Below are 7,238 nucleotides of genomic sequence, written 5' to 3'. Positions count from 1 at the left end.
GGTTGTGCCCTGCCCACCCAGGTGCCCCCCTCCGATGGTTATTGGCTCCAATATTTTTTATTTATTCTGAAATAATTCTCCAAAAAGTTTCATTCCATTCTGAGAACCTTTATTTCTACACAAAAACAACACCATGGTAGTTCTGCTGAAAACAACGTCAGTCCGGGTTAGTTTCATTCAAATCATGCAATTTAGAGTCCAAAACAAGAGGAAAAGCGTTAGGAAAAGTAGATATGACGAAGACGTATCAACTCCCCCAAGCTTAAGCCTTTGCTTGTCCTCAAGCAATTCAGTTGATAAACTAAAAGTGGAAAAGAAAAACTTTTATGAACTCTTTTGCTCTTGTTTACATAAATAAGCTTAAGTAGCACCCATGTATTCAACCAAGATCATGACTAACCATGTTGATAATAACTCTTAAAAATTATATTAACTCATATCAATGGCATAATTAGCTAGCGAGTAATAATGAGATATCTCCAATGACAACACTTTGTCAAAACAACCATGATATAATATGACAATAGTGGTATCTCGCTAGCCCTTTTTGAGACCGCAAAACATAAATGCAGATCACCTCCAAAGTTCAAGCATCGACTAAACATTGTAATTCATGGTAGAAAAGATCCAGTCATGATGCACCCAACATTAGCTACATACAATGCATGCGGATGACAATAGTGCTCTCAGGACCCAGGGCTTATTTGAGAAGGTGATGACACAACATAAGCGGTGCTAGAGCTCAAGTTTTTTAAAACAGAGGTAAATGAAATTTTGAGAAATGCACCCTTCTTATTTACTTCGCGACCATTAGTTATCGGTATCTTCGATGCTAAACACATTAGTGGCGGTTTCCAAGCAATAAAAGTAAAGGTTTACTCCCCCTCAACCAACAAACACACTCCACAGCTGATGAGGACATGGAGGCCATAGTTACACCCACATCCCCTACTACTATACCTATTGGATCGATTAGTATAGATCGCGCATGCCAGTTATATTATCTGGTACTTACGTTTCTTGGTAATGTTTCTGAAGTTCATGAGAATATGATGCTGCCTAACTTTGATACATTTTTAATACTTACAGTTGAAGGGCCTAGCATGGACAAGAATGATGAACATTGGAGCATTATCAAGCATGAAGACGAAGGCGCGTGCGAAGAGAACAAGAACGGAGTTTGTAGTGGAGATTTCCACACTTTGAAGCCACCATGATGACATACAAGAAGATGGACGAAATATACAAGATGGCATTTTATAAATTTCGTCCATAGCTTATTATTGGTGCTGTGCCACCTTATTTTTGGGTCAGACACATGTAATTTCGAAATACTACTTCATAGGCTATTTTTAGAGTCCATATTGTCAACGGTGGACGAAATCCCCTCTCTTACCCCTATAAATATAGCCCTTAAGGCATCATTTAGACTTGGGTTTTATTTAGTTAAAAGTTAGCCATAGCTGCACTTCGTGTACTTTGTTTGTGTCCAACGACCAGACCAAGACGGCTTATGAAACCCCACTTTTATCAATACTTCATCCATATTCGCAATATTTAGATTGCTTAATCATATTCTTGCTTGTTCTTCGATTGCTTGCAGGAATAGTCCTTTGTGGTCAGGTTGGTCATGCTCTGGCGTGGTCAGTAACCTCTCGGAGTTGGTTTATTGATTGCTAAGGCGCAACGTCATGCACGTTTGTAGTCGGATCGTAAAAGTCGTCTCCACCAAATCGATAGTTATCATCTCATCAAAAGATCGGGCCCGTCGCCTCTATCACCGACTGGTCCGAATCCACGGGTACCGTCCATACCGACAACAATCCTGGGGGAGTTTTGTTTAATTATTTTCAATTTGAATTTGGGACTGGGAATCCCTATTACCGCCCCTCTCATGCAAGGGAGAGTGAATAAACACTCATCATGAGAATGACCCGCTTAGCATGGAAGATACTGACTACCTCCTGTCGCTCTATGAACAATCTAGGCACACAAAAAATGATATTTATTTGAAGTTTTTAGAGGTGCACATGCAAATTTACTTAGAACGGCAGGGTAATACCGCATATAGGTAGGTATGGTGGACTCATCTGGAATAACTTGGGTTTCAGGATTTTGATGCACCAACAGTAATTCAGCTTAGTACAGGGAAGACTAGCAATTAGGTTGAGAAGCGGTTAGCTAGAGAGAGAAAACGGTCATGAACATGCATTATGCATAAGTAACATTGGATACTAGCATGATTAGGTTGGTGGAGAGATATTCTCAAGCTTAATGGTGCATACACGGCTATCGCCTTAGTGCACATCAACATGGGCGACTCGGCTCTGTTCTGGACCGATGTTTGGTTCATTGGTGGCTCCTCCAGACCTCTATGTTGGAGGTTACCAAGGCTTTTTTATTTTGTTAACAATGACAAAGTCTCAGTGCATGAATTCCTCATATCGCATGATGTTTTCTCCATGTTCTTCCTGCCACTGTCTCATGAGGCTGCTCTGGAGCTACAAGTGCTGGAGGGCTCGATCTTGGCTCCGAACAGGGACACCAACATACCAGATGTTTGGGTTTGGCCAGGCAAATCTGGGAGTTTTTCTGCCAAGAGTTTCTACACCATTATGCACTCACATTTGCCCACAATTCAACCGTGTAAATGGTTGTGGAAAAGCAGATGTACCATGAAGATCAAAGTATTTGGCTGGTTGCTTTTGTTTGTCAGGCTTAACACTAAGATCTTTTAATACACAGGCATTGGAGATCTCCTCTGGATGATAACCTTTGTGTTATCTGTCATGAACTTTTATACGAGGATAGGTTGCACCTGTTCTTTAACTGCAATTTCAGTCGGAGAGTTTGGAACTACCTTTCTGTTGACTGGTCCAGAGGCCCTGATATCCAGCAATGCATCCAATATGCAAGAACCAGGTTTAGGCATTCTTTCTTCTTCGAATTAATGCTCACTTCAGCCTGGAATATTTGAATCCTCACGAATGGCAGAACTTTTAGAGGGGAGCGAGCTACTTTTGCTGTTTGGAGGTGTAATTTTGTTCATGATCTTTCCCTTTTAGCTCATAGGCTCAATGATGACACCAGCATCAAGCTCAAAGCTTGGATTAATTCTTTAGTTTAACTAGATCAGGTAGGTAGTTGTAGTTTTATACCTTAGCCCTTATATATACTCCTTCTTATCTTTGTTTGTATAGTTTTTGATCTTTAATAAAGGGCTGTGGGGCTTTGCCTCATAGTAAATATTCAAAAAACTAGCATGAGTAGGATATTCACACCATGAACATATGAAAGATCGTGGATGTCGCCTAGAGTGGGGGGGGGGGGTGAATAGACACTTTAAAATAATTACGGTTTAGGCTTGAACAAATGCGAAATAAACCTAGCGGTTAATTTTTCAAGCACAAAACCTAAAACAACTAGGCTCACCTATGTGCACCAACAACTTATACTAAGCAAGATAAGCAACTATGTGATATCAAGATATATGACAAAGAACAAATATGGCTATCACAAAGTAAAGTGCATAAGTAAAGGGCTCGGGTAAGAGATAACTGAGGCACGCGGAGACGATGATGTATCCCGAAGTCCACACCCTTGCGGATGCTAATCTCCGTTTGGAGCGGTGTGGAGGCCCAATGCTCCCCAAGAAGCCACTAGGGCCACCGTAATATCCTCACGGCCTCGCACAATGCAAGATGCCGTGATTCCACTAAGGGACCCTTGAGGGCGGTCATTGAACCCGTACAGATGGCAACCCTTGGGGGCGATCACCGAACCCGTACACTTTGGCAACCCTTGGGGGCGGTCACCGATACCCGTCAAATTGCTCGGGGTGATCCCACAACCTAATTGGAGACCCCGACGCTTGCCCGGAGCTTTACACCACAATGATTGAGATCCGAACACCACCAACCATCTAGGGCGCCCAAGCACCCAAGAGGAACAAGCTCAAGGATACCAAGCACCCAAGAGTAACAAGCTTCTCAACTTGTAACTTCCAGGTATCACCGTGGAGAACTCAAGATGCACCAAATGCAATGGAAAGGGCACACGGAGTGCCCAAGTACTTCTCTCCCAAATCCCACCAAAGCAACTAATGCTAGGGAGGAAAATGAGAGGAAGAACGAAGAAGAGAACACAAAGAACTCCAAGATCTAGATCCAATGGGTTCCCCCCACATAGAGGAGAAAGTGATTGGTGGAAACATAGATCTAGATCTCCTCTCTTTTTTCCCTCAAGAACTAGCAAGAATCATTGGAGGGATTGAGAGAAAGAAATCTCGAAGAAGGTCAACAATGGGGGAAGAACACGAGCTCAAAGGATAAGGTTCATTGGGGAAGAAGACCCCGTTTTCTAGGTGGGAAAAAATCCAGCCGTTATGCTCACAGCCCGCACAGAGTGGTACTACCGCTCGTCCTCATGGTAGTACCGCTAGGGGTAGCGGTACTACCTCAAAGGGTAGCGGTACTACTGCTTGCGAGTGGTAATAAAAAATACATCCGTTCCTACCACCGCTGGACTTGAGACGAGTTTTTGGTCCGGAGTGAAAGTAGCCATAGAAGTAGCTGTGGTAGTACCGCTCCCAAGAGCGGTAGTAAAAAATTACATCCCCTCCAAGCGGTAGTACCGCTCCCATGAGTGGTAGGACCGCTGCAACCTTTTTAAGGACACCAAAGCTGACACAACTTTTGCAAACAGACTCCGAATTCAAGGAAACCAAGTTTGTTGGAAAGATAGCGACAAGGGCTAACACAATCTTGATACAAATAATAGTAAGAAGGAAATTAGAAAAGGCCCATAAGAAAAAGGTGAGAACCCTTCCTCGAATAAGACCGGTAAAACCTCCAACACCAAAAACACAATAGAAGAAGCATGTGAACTCCGTTTTCGGTGAACTCAAGCTTGTCAAGAAGATGACCATAAGCTCCAAATCTCACAAGGATAAAACCAATAAATAACCAAGAAAGATTATGCAAGCATGCAATGGTTTGAGCTCTCTATGAACAATATGATCAAGCTACTCACTTGAGAGCCCCACTTGATAGTACGACAATCAATCCTATAACCCCGTCTCCAAACTACCACCATGATATCGGTAAAATAGAGAACCTATCAAGGCCAAACCTTTGCCTTGCAGAAAGTCCACCTGAGCTAGATGTAGACGATCTTGACTTTCTCAAGTAGGACCACCTTTCTTGATTGCGTTGGCTCGGTGAAGACTAGTAGATTGCTCCCCCATACTCCACTATGGGTGAGCCACTCTTCGGCACATCTTCACAAGTCCATTGTCACCACAATGAACGGCAATCTTCTAGCACTTGATCTCTTCGTGATGCATGACTTGAACGTGCACACCGCAACCTAACCCCACAAAGAACTCTCACGAAGACCATGGGTTAGTACACAAAGCGTAATTGACAATGCTTACCATACCATGGGATCACTTGTTCCTTCTTGGTACATCTTCTACGCTTTGTGAGTTGATCAACTTGATTCACTCTTGACTTAGTCTTGATCAACCTTGAACCTTTTCAACTCTCTTCATTTGGATGATGCCTTGAAGGTAAGCATGAATGATCACACAATCTTCTTCTTCAAGACATGCTTGCAATAACCTCAACTCTCACATGACCAATCTTTGGATAATTCCTTAATAGCACCTTGGTCAACACATAAACTCCTTGAAACCAACACATGGACTTCAAGAAATGCATATGGACAAATCCTTCAAATATAACTCAATGCAACCATTAGTCCAGAGAGAATGTCATTAATTACCAAAACCACACATGGGGGCACTGCATGTCCTTTCAATCTCCCCCATTTTGGTAATTGATGACAATCACTTTCAAGAGAGTTTAAATAAGGAATTATGCATCACCATGCAATGAAACAACCAATGATGCATGAGTAAGAGATGCAAATGCTTAGAAACAAAACCAAAGCAATGCGAAACTCTGAAAACTTCTCCACAAAACTCTCTAAAACTTCACCCCCATTGGCATCGATTGCCAAAATGGGTGAAAAGCTTAGAAGGCCAATATAGAAAGTGTTCCTCCATAAATTGTGTATTTCTCAACAAGAGAGTGGAATTTCATACGCATATCCAAAGGTAAATACTTGGAGGAAGACAAACTATATTGAGGCACAAAGATTGCTAAAGAATGATATGCCACAAAGACATAACAAAGAGAGACACAAGCAATCAAGCAATCAAAAGATACCAATTGAAGCAAGCAATCAACGGATATCAATTGAACCAGCTAGACCAAAGATCCTATGAGCCACATGAATAAAGGATATTAAGATATGAGCAAAGGAGTGTTCTAAAGAAACTAGAGAAGCTCCCCATGATTTGTGCACAAATAAGAGTTTTTGTATTTGGATACAAAGTGCACAAAATAGGATCATAGCTCCCCCAAAATCAATAGAAACTTACAACAAGTGCAAGTGAGCATATAGGAAACAAAGCCTATCACTTGCAACAAACACATGGTTGAGCAACATGTAAAAGAGGCAACTTAAGAAAAGGCTCAGCCAAAAATATATGTGTGGGTCATGAAAAGCACTTGAGAAGACTAATGTAAGGATGAGCATTAAGCATCAACATAGTCTTGTATAAATGAGATACAAGGTGCAAGACATGACCTTCCCACACACACAAGAAGCAAATGGATACACAAGCTTACTAAAAAGCGAAATAACAACCAAAGTTGTGACAAACCATGGTGAAGATAGAAAGTTAAAGCCTCATCAAGTCGAGGGATACCAATTAAGATGGAAAAAGCCTTGTCAAGACAAGCATGAGGAAAAAGATCTTCACCACACAAGAGTGCATCAAGATGCAACGAGATATGACCCGCACTCAAGGCACACACTTTCACGGAGCCACCAAAGAAATAACATGAGAAAGAAACGGTGGACGTGCAAGAAAGGGATATCAACTTGATATGCAACTTCTCTCAAGTGTATAAGATTCTAGGTAGATGACGATCATGATGATATCAATCCACAAGGAAGGATGTACACATGAAATAGTTACAAAAAGGAAAGGAAAATATATCCACAAGGAAGTCATAAACATACCAATAAGATATTTGCTTGAAAGCATAACACTTGGCTAGATATAGTCTTATTGTATATAAATGAAGTCCAACCACACATCCATCAAAGACATCACAACTAGCAACAAGAGATCATCGTTGGGATGTTTTGAGAAGGGAAACAAGTAT

Source organism: Triticum aestivum, chromosome 7A (genome assembly GCF_018294505.1).
Source record: "Triticum aestivum cultivar Chinese Spring chromosome 7A, IWGSC CS RefSeq v2.1, whole genome shotgun sequence".
In the NCBI taxonomy this organism is placed as follows: domain Eukaryota; kingdom Viridiplantae; phylum Streptophyta; class Magnoliopsida; order Poales; family Poaceae; genus Triticum; species Triticum aestivum.
The sequence above is the reverse complement of the archived record's forward strand: the minus strand, read 5'-3'. Positions refer to the sequence as shown.